This window comes from Gambusia affinis, linkage group LG14 (assembly GCF_019740435.1).
Source record: "Gambusia affinis linkage group LG14, SWU_Gaff_1.0, whole genome shotgun sequence".
Classification (NCBI taxonomy): domain Eukaryota; kingdom Metazoa; phylum Chordata; class Actinopteri; order Cyprinodontiformes; family Poeciliidae; genus Gambusia; species Gambusia affinis.
In genome coordinates this window covers 4,849,229-4,870,109 of record NC_057881.1, presented here as the reverse complement: position 1 = coordinate 4,870,109, position 20,881 = coordinate 4,849,229, and the positions used below count along the sequence as shown (strand labels likewise).

The following is a 20,881-nucleotide window of genomic DNA, read 5'->3' as shown; positions in this document are numbered from 1 at the left end:
TTTTAATTCAAAAACACGATGGACCACCAGTGGACCGCCTCGGCGCCCCGACCTCTGGGCTTAGGTAAGTTTTCTGGGGGAAACATATTCCTTTCCCTAGCAACATCTTCAAGGAATCCAAAGGAATTCCCAAGCAAGACACGGGATATATTCCCTCCGGCAAAGGGTCTTCCCTGGGGTCTCCTCATGCATGCAGGACCTCTAAATGAAGGAACTCATGAGCATCCTGATCAGATGACTCAATTGAATCCTTTCAATGTGGAGAAGCAGAGCCTCTGCTACACATGATAGAGCTTTTCACCCAGTCTCTACCGCTGAATCCAGTCATCATGAGGAAGAAGCTTATTTCATTGGCTTGTTCTTTCAATCATGATCTATATCTCATGACCATAGTTAAGTGCCGGAGAGTAGACGGACCAGTTAATCCAGAGCTTTGATTTTCGGCTCAACTTCTTCTTCACCGCATCACACCAGGAAAGCACCTGCATTACTGCAGACGAAGCCCAGCAGGTCCTTTGGTGAGAGACTGTTTTCTTTGCAGGAGAAAAATAAATTGATATATGGCAAATACTTTACAGAATGCAGACTGAGATTCAGTGAGAGCCAATGAACAGAATACAATAAAGAGAACAACTAATGCCAAATCTATATTCAACTCGATGTACTGTAAATTAATCGACTGCAAGGCAAGTAAGGTAGTCTACTTCCTTGGCTCTATTAAAAAAAGTAGTTCAAGAGCATGTTTAATAGAAAAACCACCCAGGCTTGCACTTGTTTTAAAGAGCAGTCACTTCAACTCCCTGGTGAAAGTGACAGTGAGCTGCTCTGAAATACAGTCAGAAACCTGTTTTCTGGAGGAGTCTCCTATACACACACTGAAAGTGAGCAAACTCACTGTAAAATACTACTGCGGCTGTTCAGTAGCAAGCAGCAGGAGTCGGGCTCTTTGCAAAGAACTCAAGAGTCTGTCTGTTCAGATTTCTGTAACAGTGGTTCCACACATGGAGAAAGAGGTCACTATGACAAATACCTGCACTACTTTGCCCTGCATACTGCGCATCTCAACAGGGTGGGAGCTGCAAAAAAAAAAAAAAAAAAAGAAAAAATACTCAATCCTGCTGATTTCAAATATGGCTTTACAGGGAGGCAAAAGCTTAGCACCAGTTCATGTATAATTTACTTCATATTTGGGGAGTTTGGTTTGACAGCTATATTCAGAGCTACATGTGAAAAATTCAGAAAGGGAGTAAAGTGGTATGGTTGTCTTCAGAAAAGAAAAGCAGCTCTCAGAAGAGATGTAAACATCATTCATACGTGATTTAAAAATGCCTCACGTTTGAGCCACTTTTATTCAAACAGCATGGTCAAAAAGAAGAAGACCCGTTTGTCCATTTCTCTTCTTCCAAGATGTTACAGAGAGCTGTATAATCTTGAGAAGACTGGCTGAAGAGTTTCAGAATGTGTCCAGCATAAAATAATTTTCTCGTCTTTTTTTAAAACCACACATAAAAAAAGTGAAATACCGCACTGGCCTTGGTGGAGAATGTGCTCTTTAGGTGCTCTTATTCATCGTTTTAATTGGTTGAGATATTTGCAGCAATGTGAATTTTTCACAGACCAGAAAGGAAAAGTAGTAAAAAGAAAGTAAAGTGTAAGTGAAGGAAAGTAAAAAAGGAAAGTAAGGAAACAAAAGCCCAGGTTAGTGTAAAGGTGTACAAACTGATCAAAGAATTCTATTAAAATACAAGTAACCAAAGAGATTTATGTTTTTTAACCAGTTTGAAAGAAATCAAATCCTAATCACAAGCTGTACAGTAAGTACTTTATTATACTGATTTGAGATCCACCATAACAAATTCTTTCAATAATCCAAAAATATGTAGGACAGCTTGGATTTTATAGCACACCAATCAGGTACAAAAGCCAGTAACGATGCAATCAAATAGATCTGAAACTTTATCTGGGTTTTTATTTAATTGGACTATAACAAATTGATTCAATAATGATCAATTATCATGAGGTAATAAAAAATATGTACCTCATGTTCCTCTTGATGGAGTAAGTTTCTCTTACAGAGGAGTTTCGGTATTAGTTTTTTAGTTTGGCTCATGCATCAGACCAATGCAGTTTGGTTCTAAACTGTTGCACAGTCTGTTCACATTTTAAATACACACCCATAAAGTGACATCAAAACTAAACAGCATACAATAAAATCAAACCCTGCAAAAAGTGAAACTTATTTCTACTTCCATCATTATATTAAAATATAAATCAATATATTGTTCTGCTCAGCTAGGACAAAACCTTGCTTATTTCAAGTATATAGAAATTTTTGGAATGACTTTTTTTTTTATATCCTTTTTGAGGTAAATGTCTAGTTGAATCCTGACATTCACCTGGAGCTCCATGAAGTTATCAAAATCCCTTCAGCAGAGCAGCTGAAAAAGACTAATAAACCAAACACCAATTGGAAAAAGGAGAAAGTCAGCGATGTGGTTGTGAACCCGCTGAAGGCCTGCAGTAATCAGCCGGGGTATCATCCAAAAGCTCCCTACTTTCCTCAAAGGAACTCGAGCTGTGAAAACCAGTGGTTAACGGGGATCTAAATTGATTCTAATTTCTGACACATCTGAGCTCAACCTCTTGGCCTCTGACAGAAAACCCAGCGTTATTCACACACAATGTTCTTTTCCTTGTAGTCTAATTCAATGCAGTAATAATAGGTTATTAACATCTATTAGCATTCAGAGATGGAACATATCTGGGCATGCCTTCTTTACTTTCTCATTGTTATATCAATCAATCAAATTTTATTTGTATAGCACATTTCAGCAGCAAGGCATTTCAAAGTGCTTTACATCATATCAAACACAGAAACACAATGCAACATAGAATCATCAATCAAAACACGACATTAGGTCAGGTTCCATCATTAAATTTGCAATTGATAAATTATAAGAAATCTTTGAGTTTACACTTCCACTGACTACTTCTATTCTTGGTTTCATTCACTCAGACCAGCAGCTTTGTGACAACACAGTCACATTTAATCCATTTCTTTTGCTAGATCGTCCTTATCAGGGATCCTTCCTTTTAGGCTGCTTCAGATGAAACTGATCGGGTTCTGGGATTGATTGGAGCATCGGTTTTCGCCCCAGGTTCAATTCCCCAGATATTCTTTTTAGACTTCTCTTCTAAAATTGTGAAAGGGACAGTTTTGTGAAGAAGAGTAACATTCTCCCCTCTAGGTTGTGAAACAGATTCTTTCATTCGAGCTGAATAAGTCTCCATTGGGGGGTATCACATTCAGCACGTTTGGTGTGATGGTTGCCTCAGCAGCACAAGGGTTTTGTTGATGCGTTAAGGATTGCAAAAGGATTAGCTATTTAACAGAATATTTTCAAGCTGAGGTGCTAGCTAAATGTATCCTATTATTTAAAATTGCGAAGAATATTACATAGTGGAGTGGATGATGTTTTTCTCACAGAGATGCACTGATTAGGCTTTTCCTGGCTGATGAAAGATTTACAATTTTCTTTCAGAATTGGCCTACTGATTCACAGTTTTTAATTATAACCACTGTATGCGAAAAGAAAAAAGCTCCAGCCACCATTTTAAAAAAACAAAATCATTTTGAAACAAACAGAAATTACAAGACCACCACCCATCATGCAATAAAGAAAATTTTTATTAACCACAACTCCAAAAAGTGCATCAAAGTATGAGAATTTTGTCAAAGTGTTTATAGGGTGAAAATTGTGAGAGATTATAGAGCAATAAATAAATTAAGATTTTTGAGTATTTCACCTGCTGATCATCATTTAAAGACAGATCATGGGAAAACAGATTCCAAAATTTGCCAGGTTGATTGGTGCATTTCAGCAGAGACTATTCTTAGTCAAACATGTGTTAAACAGACTTAGTCAGGATCAGTTCCTGGTAAAGTATACCCTTTGTACTTGTGGGGTAAGGGACCACCCCCAGCGGCAAATAACTAAAACCCATAAATATTTGAGACCTTCTCAAAATATGTCTTCAACTGCTTATTTTAATAGTTCAAACACAAAATGTATGTTCATCTACAATACATTGAAAACTCATCTTGGCACTACAGCAGAAGTAGCTATTGAGATAAGCCTTCCTCATCTCTATTTTTGAAGGGTAAAGTCAATCAGTGCCAATAAAAAAAAATGCGCCCTGGATTGGCTGCTTTGCAAACAGCAACCAATAATGTCTCAAATAGGACTCTGTTCAACTTCCCAAGATGTATTTAGCTTCAAATATTTTAGAAATGCTGGACAAAAAGTTTTTCTAGGAGACATTTTTCCATTAAGAATTAGGAGCTACGTTCCACAAAAAAAAAAATTGCGACCTGGTGAATCCACAAATAATGAACCACGAGTGGCAAAACTGTTATAAAGTTTATTAAAAGTCTTATATTTTGGATGTCATACAAAGAGCTGGCATAACCTGAGTTCTCTCATGCCGTATTGTTACATTGACAAAGTGCAAAACTATCACCAGCATTGTCAGTTAACCAAACATCGGCACTCTTGACAGACCTTATGCCTGCCATAAGGTCTCTTTGCCTGTTTTCAATGTTTTTGTGTATTTTTAGCTTTATAATACATTCTTGTTAAACACTAAATGCACTGCTTGTGGAAAAAAAGAACAATATGACAGAGCCACAAAAATAGGCGTTAGCCAAGTGCAGCTTAGGGCAAAGACCAACCACAGCACTACATTTTCTGCCGACGTAATTCCATGTCTTAACAGGACAGGTTGATAAATTATAAGAAATCTTTGAGTTTACACTTCCATTGACTATTTCTATTCTTGGTTTCATTCACTCAGACCAGCAGCTTTGTGACAACACAGTCACATTTAATCCATTTCTTTTGCTAGATCGTTCTAGATTCTAGGTTCGACGGGTTCTAAGCCAAAGTGGAAGGTTGCTGATTTGGTGGTAGAAGATGTGACAGAATTTACTTTGTATACTCAAATAATCCACCACAGTGCCCATTAAAAATGCCACAGCACAATATTTTGGCATATTTTCAGAAAATAACAGAGAAGCAGCTAACACAAAAAGGGGGTACATATATATATATATATATATATATATATATATATATATATATATATATATATATATATATATATATATATATATATATATATATATATATATATATATATATATATATATATATATATATATATATATATATATATATAATTTTCTGTTCAAGAAATCCAATACTCACTCAGGCCTATTTGGACCTTTCAAGTATCTCCTCAACAAATAATAAACAAAAATTCATAAAACTTTAATAAAAAAGGCCCTTTAGGTTTAGAATGAAACATGTTCGACAACCAAGTACAAAAAATTATAGCTGCTTCTATTATGTACTTATAATTATCCAACTAGTGTGCGATTTGAATTTTTATTTCTTGTAAAGAAGCAATCAAGGGATTTTTTAGTCTGATGGAGAATGCTGAAAGCAGTTAATCCCTTCACGCTCACTGGCCCAAATGCAGGTGAAGGGAAAACTCCTCTGCAGGTTTTTAAATGGCATTGGCCCATTTATAAATCACCTTTTGAAAGCACCCAGCCACACAATTCAGAAAGGGTGATGACCATTGTAAAACACAGTTCCAAACTTCTGAGCACCATATTAATTTTCAGCTTTTTTGTCTGGTACAAAGCAACTTTTTTTTTCAAATCACCATGCGCTACACACCACATCTGCTACAAAAGACTAATTATCAAAAATGTTTCGATGCTTAAAGGGTAATGTGAAGTTGAAGTACTCTTTTCCAAGGTTAGAGAAGTTATAAATGACCACTACTTTCTACGTATGAAAGAGTAATCTTAATTCTACCTTTTCAAGCTTGCCTACAACACCCTGACAGGTCAACCATGATTTTCCTCTGCTGGGTTTGTTGGTAACAAATCAGGTGGGAAACGCTCTCAAGCTTTAAGTCACAGCTGCGAATTTTCTCTGCAGCAAATTATACTCTGCGACGTAGTTGCTATGTATTCAGAGATTTTCTGCTCCTCCAGTGGAACCAAGGGCCTGCTTCATTCCTCCACCTGAATCAGACTGTAACTGCGTTGTGTTTCATAGAAACGTCGCCTGAATAGAAAGCTTCCCTAGCCCTGACACAGAGCCGTTTTGTTTTTCTGCAGGCTGCAGCCAAGAAACAATTTTCCATTTGCACTGAGCCTGTGTGAGCAAAGGATGGGAGTCTAAAAGGCCAGAAGATTCCTGTGATTCCTAAACGTGGAGAAGAGCAGGTCGGAATGACGTGGTTAATTCAATCTTTCCAAAATGAAAATAGAAACCAACTTAAATTATCTCCTCGCGATTGAGTCCTTCTGCCAAACAGTCATGCTCCTGTTTACATTCATTCTCCCCCCACACTCCCTTCTGCTCTTGAGATAATGAGTTGAATTGTGTCCAGAAAAAAATTTTGATTTTTTAACTGCATAAAGTTTTATCACTTTGGAACTTTATCCTGGTGGACATTTGTGTAAAATGCAACATACAAATTCTTGAGCTGTGGCCAAAATTCCATTCTGCAAGGTCAGAGTGATCCTGAACTTTGACCACCAAATTTTAATCAGTTCATCCCTGAGTCCAAATCAATATCTGTGCCAAATATGAAGAAATTCCCTCCGGATGTTCCATGTTGATTATGTTACGAATAACAACGGAATATGGCAGAAATATATATAAAAAACTCCTAAGCATTATGCTTACATTTATTTTTCTGGGCTACATTGTTTGTGGAATAAATATAGAGAGCAGAATCACCTTTTTTGACCATTTGCTAACCAATGTCAACAAGCAGCCTCACTTTGAGTTATACAGCAAACTTTCCTGATTTTTTTTTAGATGCCCTGGGATATAGTTTAACCTTTCAAAAACAATATATTTACTTAAGGGAAGATATGAGACTAAGAACATTTTGCAATAGTAGCTGCAACTTTAGACACCAAAAGTGAAGCAGATTGTGCTCAGCAGTTACCAAATTCAGGGAATAATATTTCAGTTCTTTGCAGAATCACATACATTCAAGTATAGAGTTCAAAGAGAGGGTTGAGGCAGTTGAAGAACTCCTATAAAAGGAGCAAACAACAATTATTATTATTATCCAATTTTCAAACACTCAACTCTGACTGGACATCAGAAATTCTGATACCAATCATCAAAACTGAAAATGTCCACTATCTTTTTAGATCAATATGCAGCATGTTCTTTAGTTAAAAATAACAGAGGTTAGGAAAATAACGCCACAATGTTTGATTCAAAACTACTACCTCAAAAAAATATGCACATTTACAAATATACACATTTTTGTCTATGTTTGTTATAATCGATTGTTACAATAATTGAATTTCATTCAGACTTGGGAGTGAGTTTGAATGAGTCATTGTCCTTAAAAGGAAAATCAGAATTAGAATGTCAGACTTCGAAGAAATTCGGAAATTTGTATTGACAGTTAAATAACTTCCATTCATCTATCTTCTGTACCTGCTTCCCAGAGCACTCTAAGATCAAATGTTCTTCATTTGATCATTTCCCAAAATCTAATTTAGCCACTTGAAAACATTTCCCAGCAATTCACTAAAGCTGCACAATATATCAAATCAAAACTGCCATACAGTCGCAGTTCCAAGGACGTCCTGAATGCAATATTTAGCAGGACATTGTACTCCAACCATACTTGAGCATGCTTTGCATATTCTGTGGGTCACACACACACTGTCCTCAGAGCAGTTGAATGTACTGACTGCCTACATTTCTTGTGACCAAAAAATACTTTGTTTCCCACAATCCGAATCAATACTTGCAAGTTTGATAAGCTAGTAGGGCACCTAGCCCCGTTTCTTCTCCACCAAAGCAGTCATTGTACACATATCGGTGCGGCACAATGTCTGAAAGACGCACGTCTTTCAAAGTAGTTGCACAAACTGTTAGACTTATCAGTTCAGTGTGGCATAAAAAGCAGTCTGCTGTGAATACTGTTTTACGTCAGGTTTTGGCATGTTTCACAGAGAATGCATACTTAAAAATGTAAGTATGTTGAGCGGGCATCTGCATTGAGTCCACTTTGAAGATGTGTGAACTTCTTTGGACTGAAGTCCACTTTTAGGTGCATGCATTCAATGCAAGATAATCACAAATCACTTGGCAGTAACTCAGTACATTTTGACATCTAGACATGGGAAAGACAATGAAGTCCAAACATCTGAATGCTGCTTAGTGCCGTGAGCTTCCAGAAACCTCTGATCGGCAAATCCTCACTTTGAATGAGGGCCGACCCAAAAAAAGTTTAGTGAATGGCAGCTGTGTGTATAACATGCTTTGGAGGAAAGGAATAACATCTCTAAAACAGCCATATCTTAGTTGGCAGGGTCAGAATTAGGGATCAACAGCATGATACCACAGAGCCGTTGGGGCTGGTTCCAACAGTAGAGCCTGCTGGTGGTGGTGGTGTCATGGTATTTAGAATATATTCTATTCAGTATTCTATTCAAGTCCTGATTGGGCAATTAATTTTCTAATCAGACTTTAAGCCCCTTCATTCAAACGGAGCATCCTTTAAACACCATATTCTGAGCATTGCTGCTAAACATGTCCATTAGAATGCACCCATCTTCTGATGCACCATCTCATACGGCCCTAACTACACTTTTGAGCATGATTATGAATTATCTGTTCTCCAAAAGTGAACCAGTCACCACATCTCAATCCAGTAGAGCATCTTTGGGAAGCATTGGATCATGACATAACTATTATGGATATGCAGTTGACAAATTTGGAGAAAATGTTTGTTAGTATGGATCAAATCTCTGAGGAACATTCTCAACACATTGTTGAACCTGAGCCACAAAGAATTAAGGCAGTTCTTCAGGCATGTTGCTTCCAATCTTTGAAAGCCTAGCAAGTCGGTTGGACTTTGACTACTCTGATACTCTTACTGTTATGTCCTAACCTGACATAAAATTTTGTGGATGAGGTGCTAAAGTTCACAAAGGTGTCGGGGATATCTTGAATACAAAAAAAAAGAAAAACGATTCAGAGAAATGTTAGTTATTCACAACCAATTTGATCAATAATATCACAATAGCATGCTGTAGACTGGTGAAACATGAACATGCATGATTGCACTCTTAAAAGTATGTTTAAAAGGGAGTTTGATAGATCGCATGAGCTGACATCAGTTTCACAGAGAGCTATGTTGAAAACAAGGTGTTAAAGTGGGCTCAAGTCTCACCTCTTGACATGCAGGCAGCAATAATACGGTGCTTTCTAGCCTTGGAAAAGAACACTCCTTCTGTCAGCTTACAAAGAACAAAATAATAAAATGAATCAGAAAATGTGTAGCCAAATCTGACTGTGAAATTTATATGGTCTCAGAGTGACGCTACAGAGTATGTTGGAAACTCATTTAATTTACTTGCTACGCTGTTAACCTGTTTAACCCTCGCAGCTGATGGTTTCCACTTGATTTTAGCAGTTTTATGGCTGCTCAGCACAGGATTTGCTGTCAAACGGCAACAGAGACAAAGGAGTGCGTGGAGCGGCCGAGGCAGATTTTAAGAGAGTCTCACATCCGCAAAGTTCCACTCTATGAGCGCGTACCAGCTGAGAAGGTGATAAAGGAGGGGTTGAGGGAGAACTGAATAAAAAATGTAGAGCTGAAGTTCTCGTACACAGAGCTTTTCATGAATCTGGACGGTAGTGTTTGCGGGCAGCCCCCAGGTGTGAACATGAGGAAACATATGAATATCAATGAGAACGCTGATGAAAAAGGGGCAACTGTGCTCAGTGAGCTTTTTCTGGATAAATGAGGGTTTGAAACAAGATTTAAATTAACGATCCAGACAAGGAGACGTTTGGTGGTGGTGGGGGGGAGATAGTGCTTCAACAATTCACAGTTCAGGGGCGGAGGGAAGCTAATCTAAGATGGGTTGTTTTTTGAGGGGTTTTTTTGTCTGATGAGCCCATCAGTGCTGCTGGTCACTCATGTGTTTAGTAATTGAGAAACACACACACACACACACACACGCACACACACACACACACACACTGCAGGCTTTAATGAGAAAATAAGCAGTCTTTTCTCTGTTCATGAATAAAAAATGACTTTTTGGAGATTTAAAAAAGAAATAATGTAAGCAGCGGTAACAAACATCTGTTTTTGAAGTGTTTCGTACTAAAAATTGGGTGGGGGGGTGAGAAGTGACACCTCCTTTCACTGAATGATTGATGGCATTAAACAAACAAATTTGGCAACTTTTTATCAGCATAGGGAGAAATTTCTGTCAAAGTGACACCTTAATAGTGCAGTTTGCATATACTTAATATAATTTTCACCTTGTAAAAGCAGACCTCTTTATATTGGAATAAAGATTAGTACATTTTTATTTAATATTTTTTTGGATACAGGTATCACTGTTTTTTCAAGTCACAGTTTCAAGCCACTACATTTTAAAGTCTATTTAATGAATGACCAGGTATGGTTTTTTTCCACAGCACGGAACATAAAGAAATACAGTGCTGCCCCTCCCCACACACTGCTGCACACCATCAGTCAGTGGGCTTACAGAACCTTTCCGTTCTCAAGGCATATTCAACTCAAACAAAAACATTATTAAAATTGCTGTACTCTATAAAATTAGAGAATTAGTCATACTACTAAGTTTACCTGCTGTTTGTTTTTTTTAAATCTAGGTCCTAAAATTAAAGATGCACTAATTGGAATTAGCCTAGATAGCGTTGCTAACTAGGAATGTCTGCATTCTCTGTTCCCAAGAGAATGCAGACATTTGCTAAAACATCACAATTGAATGTATTCAAACCAACTATTTAAATGACTAAGTAGCACTCTTTAGCTTTTGCATCTTCAGTAAAGTTTCTGGTGGACTTGTCAATGATAAATGCTAATTACAAAAACCGATTTCTCATTGCTTCTCTAATCAATATCAAACAATAAATGTTATATTGTTGAAACAACACTAATAATAAATGCTAAACATATTTTAGCAGCAGTGGGAATATATAGTGCTTTTATGTTTTAAAGATTAATTAATACTTTTTTTTGCAAATTTGTGACAATACCACAGCTTAAAACTATTCTTACAAACAACCTTTTAGAACACCAATATTTTTTTTTATTTTATAAGGGATCAATCATTAATAAAATACACACTTCAAACTCAATTTTCAATCCCCACAAAGTTGTTTAGGTTCTCTTTGAAGACGAAGGAAGTCAACAGGAATCCTCCGACTCATTCTTGCAAAAGCACCCCTCAAAAACCGGCCATGTGTCCAATCATTTTCTGACATTTTTTTATTTTTTTTTATTTTACATCCGGCTCTCAAAAATCATGTGACCTCCCTCCGAGCTGTTTCAGATGCGGCTGATGAAGCAGTGGGCGGCACTGAGCTACAGATCGATGTTAAACTGATTGGCCCAGAGGGGACACACTGCAGCAACAGCTCAAAAACAAGGCGACACATTTGTCAGTGATTGGCCCGGATGGACAATTCATCATGCGGAGGACGGCGGGTTTACTGCCGGTTTGTTTCCCAGTCAAACAACTCCCTGCAGGGCTGGACGAGGACCAGCTTTCTATACCGCTAGTCCTGCAGGCGAAGACAAGAAAAAGGACGCCTGTTTCATTTTCATGTTGCATTAATATTAATCACTTTTCAAAGCTCACAGCTGACAAGCACACACCCACAACTGAGTTTGTCTTATCTCGGCTGGTAAATAACTTATTTGCATTTCTCTTCTTGCCGTAGAATTGAAGTTTGCTTTTATCTCTGCATATTTATGGCAAACATGATGTTTGGATGTAAAGTAAGCTTGACATATTCTATTCTTTGCCTCCCGTTTTAACCCATATTGAGTTTCAGATTGTGACATTTTTGGACTGAATCTCCTTTTCTTGTGTCACAATGCAAAACTCCCAAAATCTGACCTTCTCCTTGCCAGACTTTTTTTTAAAACAATTCCAAGTACTCAGCGTTCCCTGTTGATGTCTGTGGCAGCCTGTAAAAGCCTTTGAAGCAGAATGCAGATGACAAGATACTCAGACATTGTAATGAATAAACATTACTGTCCTTATAGCTATTATTCAGCTCTAATAGTTCAATACTGCATAAGGGGAGAACCCAGAGCAATAAAGTGGAAGTACAACGAGCGTCAGATCAGATGTGGACAATTCTGAGTTATCTATTATTCTTCAAATCAGCATTATGGCACAGTAGTTGTTTGTATTTACATCAAGCATGGTGTAACGTGAACTCCAAAGAAACAAGTTATTAATGTCGTGTATGATGTAGGGGTCTGAAATATTTCATTTCAGCTCTGAAGCCATTCCAAACAAAGCACCTTTGAGATGCTCAGGCAGCCTGTTAAACTAAAATGTGCGCTTCAAAGCTGTCTTGTAAATGAAAATGGGCTTTCAGAGGATTATTAAAGATGCATATCAACCTCTTGAGTAGAGCCTGGCAATAAATCAATAATAAAACCGTCTCTGAGCCCAGTCATTCAGGATAACCCGGTCTTCAGCATTCTGAATCACTGGCCACAACTCTCTGGTAGATCTGTAGATCTGTCACAATATGCATTTACCTCAGTATTTTTCATTAGTGAACATAAAAGGCAGAAAGAAATGTGCACTTGCATTCCTTTTCATCGACTTATGAAGCAACGCATGTGATTGCTGCATAGATGTCAACCACTGTGAAAATGTACACACATCCTCAATATATCTAAATACTTCCAGTCATTTCCAAGTCAAAAAGATTATTTGTTCTACAGCTAAATACACACAGGTGTACAAAAAAAAATAAGAGCACAGTTTGATTTGTGACAGAGATGCTGATCAATGAAGCAGAAAAATGAAAATCTGTTTCATTAAATATATTCAGTTATGGAATCACAAACAAAGCAAAAAGGGATAGAAAGAAAGTAACACACTGACAGAGTCAGCATCAATGCAGGAGCATTTCACTAAACACACAAAATCTGATGTGTGATTGTGCTGAAAAAAGAAAATCTGATTAACTTTATGTTCATATTCATATAAAAGTCTCATGTTTACAGTTCTCTAAAAGCACCAGAGCAGTCATAATTGACCATGACATTGTGTCAAGGGAATACAACAGAAACCTGCAACCAACTTTGTGCTACATGTCTTTTTACTAAAACTTTATTAACAGATAGAGTTATTGTCTGCAGTCGTACTGTATATTCTAAGCCCAAAAGGTTGAATTCCATAAACCCCATACTCAGCACTGGCATAATATTGAATAAAAGCAGCTTCAAATCAAAGAAATTACCATCTACCAGCAGATGAACTAAAACAAATGTAAAGTGCACAATCAGTTATTTAATGAGTCTTTCAGCACGTTCTGGCCAAATAAATACACAATTGGTTTACGTGTCTGGAGAAGATATGAGAAAAGGTTAGGAATCCATCTCTCACCTTGATAAATAGGAGAATAAACACTGGTCCATTAGCAAAAGGGAGTTGGGATGAGGTATTAACAGCAGTTAAGAAGCCTGCATGTGGAGTTCACACATGATTTTATGAAAAATCAAAAATATATATATTTAGACTTTTCCCAACTGGATAAAACTACTCGAATTATGGATTTTTCTAAACTTTCCAGCCTGTGATTAAGTTTCTCCGATGAGAAAAAAGTATATTCTTGTTTGTTTCTTTAAACATTTTAAGCAGAGGTCCCAGAAATAACTAAATTGGTGGGGCCAAATATTCAAATTATGGCTGTAAAATCTAAAAACACATCTTCTAAATTACCTGATGCATGTTTGGATCCAGGAGTTTTTATTTAGTAGGGACAAACTTTCTCAAGATTACTTTTTTTTTTTTAAATAAACAACCATGAAAGCAGAGGAAGATATTAATGTCTTACAGAAGCATATCCAAGGTGGAAAATTACTGAATCCTGCCAGAAAGCATTTTTCCAGCTGCAATAAATAGTGGTGCAAACTCTCAGCAAAAAAAAATAAAAAATAGAAATCTTTTTAAAGAATTTGATTTCATGGTGTGCAACGAAAGAGTCCACACAACGCTCCGATCTTTACAGGGCAAAAGAAAAACAAAATGTGAGGCTTGTTAAATTTTGTGAGCAAAAAAAAAAAAAAACACGATTAACCAATAAAACTCCTTGAAAGAGATTTCCAATTTAGCTTCAAGGAAGCACTGATAATGATTACTTTATTCTCACTCCACAAAGATAATTTTTCGTATGGTAGAAAATCAGGTGGAATTAGTTCCCTGTTGTCACTCAGCTCCCCTGAAACTCTCCCAGCAGACGTGGAAAGGCGGGCTCAGTTTAAAAAACAGCAACGTGGATCCGATAGGGCTGGCGCATGTGTCGAGTTTCCCCCAGCGGAGAGGCAGGGTGGACACTGACACACACACACACATGCTTGATTTCTGGCTAACCCATGTTCTTCAGTGACTCACTGCACACACACACACACACACGCACGCACGTACGTAATCACCACCACTACATTCACACACAACCTGGCAGGGCTCGTACTCTCATTCCCAAACACACCCCCACACACGTAGCCTCTCAGTATTTCATAAAGCACCCGATAGCACTGGAAATACTTTTATGTTTGAGAGTCAGGGCGAAAGAAGGGCAGAAAGGGCTGGGCATGTGTGTGCATCATGCAGTTGACATGCATGCTTTCTTTGTGTGTGTGCGTGTGTGTGAGAGAGAGAGCAAGAGAGAGAAATAAATAGCAATTTACCAGCGCAACAAAGAGTGCATGTGATATTAGCTGTCGGATAGTGTATGTGTGACTGTGTGCAAGGCTCTTATGGCTGTCATGAGCCCTCATGACTGAATGCCACCGAGGGCAACACAAACCTCGAATGGGGTCTTTCCTCCCCCCTCTATTGCCACAAATTATAATAATAAAAAATGTGATTTGAGCGGTAATTTTCTGCGAAAAAAGAAACCAATGATGTGAACAGACTAAATGGTGAAATAAAAGCACAGATAATAAAAGAGAGCATGAGTTTGTGTGTATGTTCCTATGCGTAGGGGTTTGCACATTTAGTGAGGCAGGTCAGGTGGCAGCAGCAAATCACAGCTGCACTTCCTAAGAATTGGCAAAATGCACGTGTCAAAGGGAACGGCAGCGTGTCAGAGCAGGAAAAAAGCGAGTGTGTGATGTGTGAATGGTAGTGAGGAAAGGAAAGGGCATGGGGCTCTTGCATGGTGCGAGTGTGTATGCGTGTCCGTGTGTGTGTCTTGGCGTTTGTGACAAATAAATAGCAGCCAAAGAGCAAGTGAGCGCGCTCTGATTCTGAGACTGGCAGCATGACCGACTGATCCCTGCATCCATATCATAGGATTAAAAAGCCTGACACGGCACAGATACAATGGCAGTGAAATATGAGACAAAAAAGTCGGTCAATGGAAGAGGAAATGTGATTATGAACCAGAACCGGCGAGAGGAAGATAATATTAAAAAGAAGGGGATAAAAAAAAAAATCTGACACACTTTGAACACGAGCCATACAGCGGAGGTGAATGGTAACGCTGTCACCGGGCAGTATAGAGAGAAGAGAGAGAGGGGGGGATAAGAGGAAGAGGAGGAGCTGCTGCCAAATACGAGCCTCTCCAATGATTTCCAAGAGCCAAGACACACTTCAGTCACACTGTCAGGAATGTTGTGGAGGGTAAAACCTGCCCAAATTCAGTTTGCACACCTGTTCGTCTGAGCCTGACAGAAATCCTCCGCCTGCACGTCCTTCAAACGACAATCAAACTGCAGCAGGTCAAAGGCTCAACTGAAATACAGCTCAGAAACTCCACTGATATCATTTGTAAGGCAAAAAAGAAAAACAATGATGGGTCACAGCTGCATTTCCATTTGCAACTAAGTCACTGCATATGGCCTGAACCCGCATGCGAGCAAGCTGCATGCTAATTATTCATGATTTTATGTAACAAGATTTTGGGAAGGAAATTAGGTCAGAGAACATACTGTGCACAGAGGGGGTGAACGTGGAAAAAGGGAAAAGTTTGACTATAGGCGGATTCATTAGAATAGAGGAGCCTTACATCATACTGGCTTCTATGCAGTTTTTAGGTCAACTACCCAGCTGAAAGCAAAGTTAGGAGGAATTTAGTCCCTCTATATGGCACACTGCACTATAAAAAGGAATTATAGAGATTAGTAAGAACTTTGTTCAATTTTAAAATATGAGATCAGTTTTTAAACTTAATATATGTCAACAATTAAAATCTAAACATTATCTATTTTATTTTGAAAGTAAACACAAACTAAAACTTTGGATTAAAAATTTACTAAGGTTTTGTCTCTTGCTCTTTTACTATGCCATGTCCTACAGAGTACAGAGATGCGTTTACAAGTGTTGTATTATGACTTGTACATCTGCGTAATGCAAGTTAGGAACGCCAGGACTTGTGGTTAAGCAAGTTTCTGTATGGGAAAAAGACGTCTGTGTCAAGCTTTAACAAGTTTAGCAACAACCTCATAACCTCATAACTTTCTAATAAGTTTTAATGTTTAACCCCAAGGCCAACGGACATCATATTTTCTTATTGGAGGTTGCGACATCTGACTTTTTGTTTTGCCAAAGTATTGTTATCGTCTTGTTTCATTTTAGAGCATCATGACCTGGATGATTTACCACTACTTAGTCATAAACCAGTTAGGTTTGATTTTTTGGTTGTTTCTTTTAACGAGGGGGAGTAAGCATGATATGCAAAAATTATCTTAATATTTAGCATTACTGTATAAAGAAAATATTTAAAAAATATTATTTAAATTTAACAACTTTAAGTGTCTTTAGCTGCTACCCAATTTATACTCAGAAAATTGACTAAAAGCCACAAAAAACAACTTTATTGATTACATTTCTATCCATTTTACCAGCATACACCAAGAAGGTCAATGCAAGAATCAGTGGCACTACTCCATTTCTCCACACCTACAGTTTTCAGAAATTAAATGTCACTTTCAAATATTTATTTTGTAAGTTTTAGTTCAGATTTGTCACGCTAATATCAGTAGTTATGTTGCCAGTGACCACATGTACTCCAATCACTTGATTATTACAAAACTGCCTTTACTGTTCTCTCAAAAATAAATTAAAATTACCTGCTTTTGCAAGTAGCAGTTTGAAGAACTTACTATAATAGCCTAAAGATACACAGAATATTACTGCTGTATCATTATTGCAATCTTGATAACATCAAAAAAATATTTTAAATTAGTGTTAATTTTTTCAAGTACCTATGTATCAAAAATCAACTGATGAACTGATGAGAGAACATTTGCTTAATCAGCCTAAACAAAGTTTAGATTTCAAGCCAATTTTCTTTCTTTATTTATTTATTTATTTTTATTATTATTGGGTTTTTTTTGTTGTTTTTTTTTAACTTCATTTCAGGATGTATAAAGAGTGTGCCATTTGATAAAGAAATCCAGCTGAATATATTTTTTTGTTTCAGGACAGAATGTTCTCTGTCCTGAAACAATATGGTATTTTAATGGTGAAAATATCATATTCCATATGTGACCTTGGGGATGAATCAAAAGACTATAACAAGTCAATATAGCGGCATTTATTCTGACCACAAAAAGGCAGAAAATTAATCATCAACTGTTGAATAATTAATAGCAATATCTATTTAAAAAGAAATTTGAAATTACTTTTTTTAGTTTAGAGTACAATCTTTTGCAGTTTTCAATATAAATTAAAGAAACAAATCTGAAATTCATATTTTAAAGCATCACATATTTCAAACCTATATACATTATATTATTACCATCCAAATGTAATCACAGTGGTCTTAGATAAAATAGTTTGTTATGACGTATTACTGTGAAAAATATTTTTTTACATACATCATATTATTAGTGCCCCCCATCTGGCCACCAATTCAAAAACTTTCTAAAACGCCCCTGATAAAAATACTAAATCTCCAATAAAACTCCCTTTAACACTTTTTCTTTTTCTAAAACATACTTTCTTGCACGGAGCAACTAAAATACTCACTGCTGCATTCAGCCTGTTTCAATGTAAACCAGAGGAAAACCAGTCTGTCATTCCCTGGCACGAAGTCAGCGTCTGCTCACCAGCCCTCCGAGCCAAATCAACGAGCGATTATACGTTTAACACTAAAGCGATTAAAAAGCATTATTCAACAAACTTTATCGTCTTAATTGTGTCCACACAGTCCTGTACATGTCTGCCGCGAGTACATGATTTAAGCGTAAAGCTGTTTCGTATCAAACTCGTCGGCACTGCGTCGAAATCTGCGACCTATAACAGTTTTAAATACAGTATGCTTATGTTTACAAAAAAACCTCACTAGCGACTGGGAAAGTTGGTTTAAATTCAAGTCGAAAGTAAAGTGTATTAAGTGTTTGTTTTTGGTTTTTAAAAGTGTAAAAAAGCAGCCAACCATACGCAGCGTTTATGTTTCTATACAGTCCGCTGACTGCTGCTTCACCTCAGATGACCCAACCAGCTAGACTGGCTGTCTGCTAGCTACCCCCGTTTGAACCTAAGTACAGCGGCAACAACAACACTTGAACCACCGCAGCCCAAACTGCCACTCGCTTCCACTGTTAGTGTCATCGTTTTTGTTTTTTTGTTTTCTTATAAAAAAAAAAGAAAAAGCTGGAATTTTTTTCTTGTTTCTACTTCACTTGGCTGACTAACGCTGACTCGGAGTGGAAGAAGCGAAGAGGAAAAGAACCATAACAAATACATTTCCCGACATGAAAGGATAACATCCAGAAACGGGCAAGCCACGTTTTGTGCCGCTTGTGTGCGGGGAGAGGCTAAAGCTAAAGCCCTTTAGCTCCACCGGGTTGCCCGTCATTAGCGGGGGGCTAACTGGCTAGCGGTTAGCTCCCCTGGCTAATAAATTTATTATGGGCACTTTCACCGGTGCTTGGAAGGGGGACGGCAGAAGTTATCTACCCAAGAAAAAACAACGCGAAACGGACGGCATTCACTTCACTGACAACTGCTTTAAAATATAACCGAGGATAATTGCTCCTATATAACAAACTAAAGTTACCTGACAGCCAAGAGTCAAACTGTTTTATTTCTACTTTGGCTGCCGTAGAGCTTCGATTGGTGATAGCAAGGTGATTCCCACTCTGAGGCTGTGATGGAGGGGACGGGTCGCTAGCAGCGGCATCAGCCAGGGCAGAGAGAGGGAGCCAGTCAGTCGGGCAGGCTGCAAAACAACCCGCCTCTAATAACTTCACTTTTGCGGTCACTTTGGTCAAAATTTCCCAAAAGCTGTTAAAAAATAAGAAGTTTTTCTTGCGTCCTACCTGTGAGCGGTGTGTAGTTGCGGGGTGCGACTGGCTGGAAGTTGATTATTCCCAGATATCCAGAGTGGTGCGGTGCGGAGCGCATATAGCTAGCGCTGGGTACAGTAAAGATTGTAGCATAGCTAACCTAAAGACAACAGTAGAGAGGAGAAAAAAAAGCCTCCTCGTTGCTCATAGGGGGGATCGACGACAAAAACCACATGATCTTTTACGTCAGCATATATTTGCATAGGATGCCAAATTTATGTTTGGCGTCCAGGTGACGTGGAAATGTACAGAAAAGTTTGATTGTGGAGCTGTAACCCGCGGACCGAGGCAAAGGCTGGTCGGGTTGCGGCAGAGACACGCAGGCATGTGGGAGCCATGCACCTCTGTCCCCCGCTCCAGCAGACCTGCTCTTCTCCACTCTGCTGTTTCATGACTTACAGCATGGATGCCAATGATTAATTGCCCCTGGAACCTTCCTATGCATTTACTTTTCCTGTTGCAATCAGATTTTATACTGAATTTATTCACAAAAATGCCGCTTTATAAACACATGTATCAGTTTGTTTTTTTGTTGTTTTTTGTTTACCTCTTTGACATTTAGATTAGGGTGAGTTTTCACATGATGTATATAGCGCAGACTTGTTTGTTGTTTTAAAAAAACAACTTTAATCTCTTAAAGTCTGTTACAATCAACAGAAAATATAAGCAGAATGTCTTTTATTCTAGAAACAAAAACAAACCATAATGACTATAGATGAACAGAAATAAAATTATTCCAGCGCTTATATTTTTTAAAACACCTGTTTGATCCTGTGGCTGACCTCGCTATGAACAGCCAGCATGGTGCAGCAGCAGCACCAAGAGCCTGTTAAAACAGCTCTTGCTAAATCCCCCTCTAAAGATGCCAACGACTAGTTTTCATCGGGAAGCGATATGGGAGTGGAGCTGAAGTTTCCCTGTTCATCAGACGGCTGTTTGCATTTCATTCGCCTCATGCATTTTTGATAAATGGGCTTGTTGTTGCGGATCAGATGCAATAAATGTGAGACCTTCCTCTAGCACGCCTCTCTGAAAACATGACATAGGGCGACACCAATAGGCCTATTTGAGAACTGCAGCCTTGTTATAGGAAAGCTTTATTATTCTCATGTTATAGTTTTATGGTGCAAGGAGTGGTCTTTGTTGTGTTTTAATGACCTTTCACTGAAAAGATAACGAGTTAAAGCTCACAACCAGAAGGAAATAGCCTTTTGATCAAGAGCTGGAACAGTAACATGATAGTTTTGTTTGTGTTGTTTTCCACCACCTCTGAAATGTGTTTTATTTAAACAGTGATTTATAGACTTTTTTTTTTTTTTTTTTTTTTTAAAGAAGATGCATTAGCCTATGCGCGATTTGAATGAGAGCTGACAAGAACATGACTCTTTGCCAATTGTTACATAAGCAATGTAACACAAAAGCTACTTACTTGCGGTTCTGATTTAACTGTTTTTAA

At 37.9% G+C, this 20,881-nt stretch overlaps 1 protein-coding gene across 1 annotated transcript in view; it reads right to left on the bottom strand.

Moving 5' to 3' along the window:
* The window catches only part of LOC122844140 (zinc fingers and homeoboxes protein 2-like), a 144,099-nt gene extending 123,441 nt beyond the window's left edge, over window positions 1-20,658 (bottom strand). The window contains exon 1 of the mRNA XM_044139341.1: window positions 19,399-20,658. The gene's annotated coding sequence lies outside the window, so the exon portion shown is untranslated. The remainder of the gene's footprint in view (window positions 1-19,398) is intronic.
* Between the last annotated feature and the right edge of the window lie 223 nt (window positions 20,659-20,881).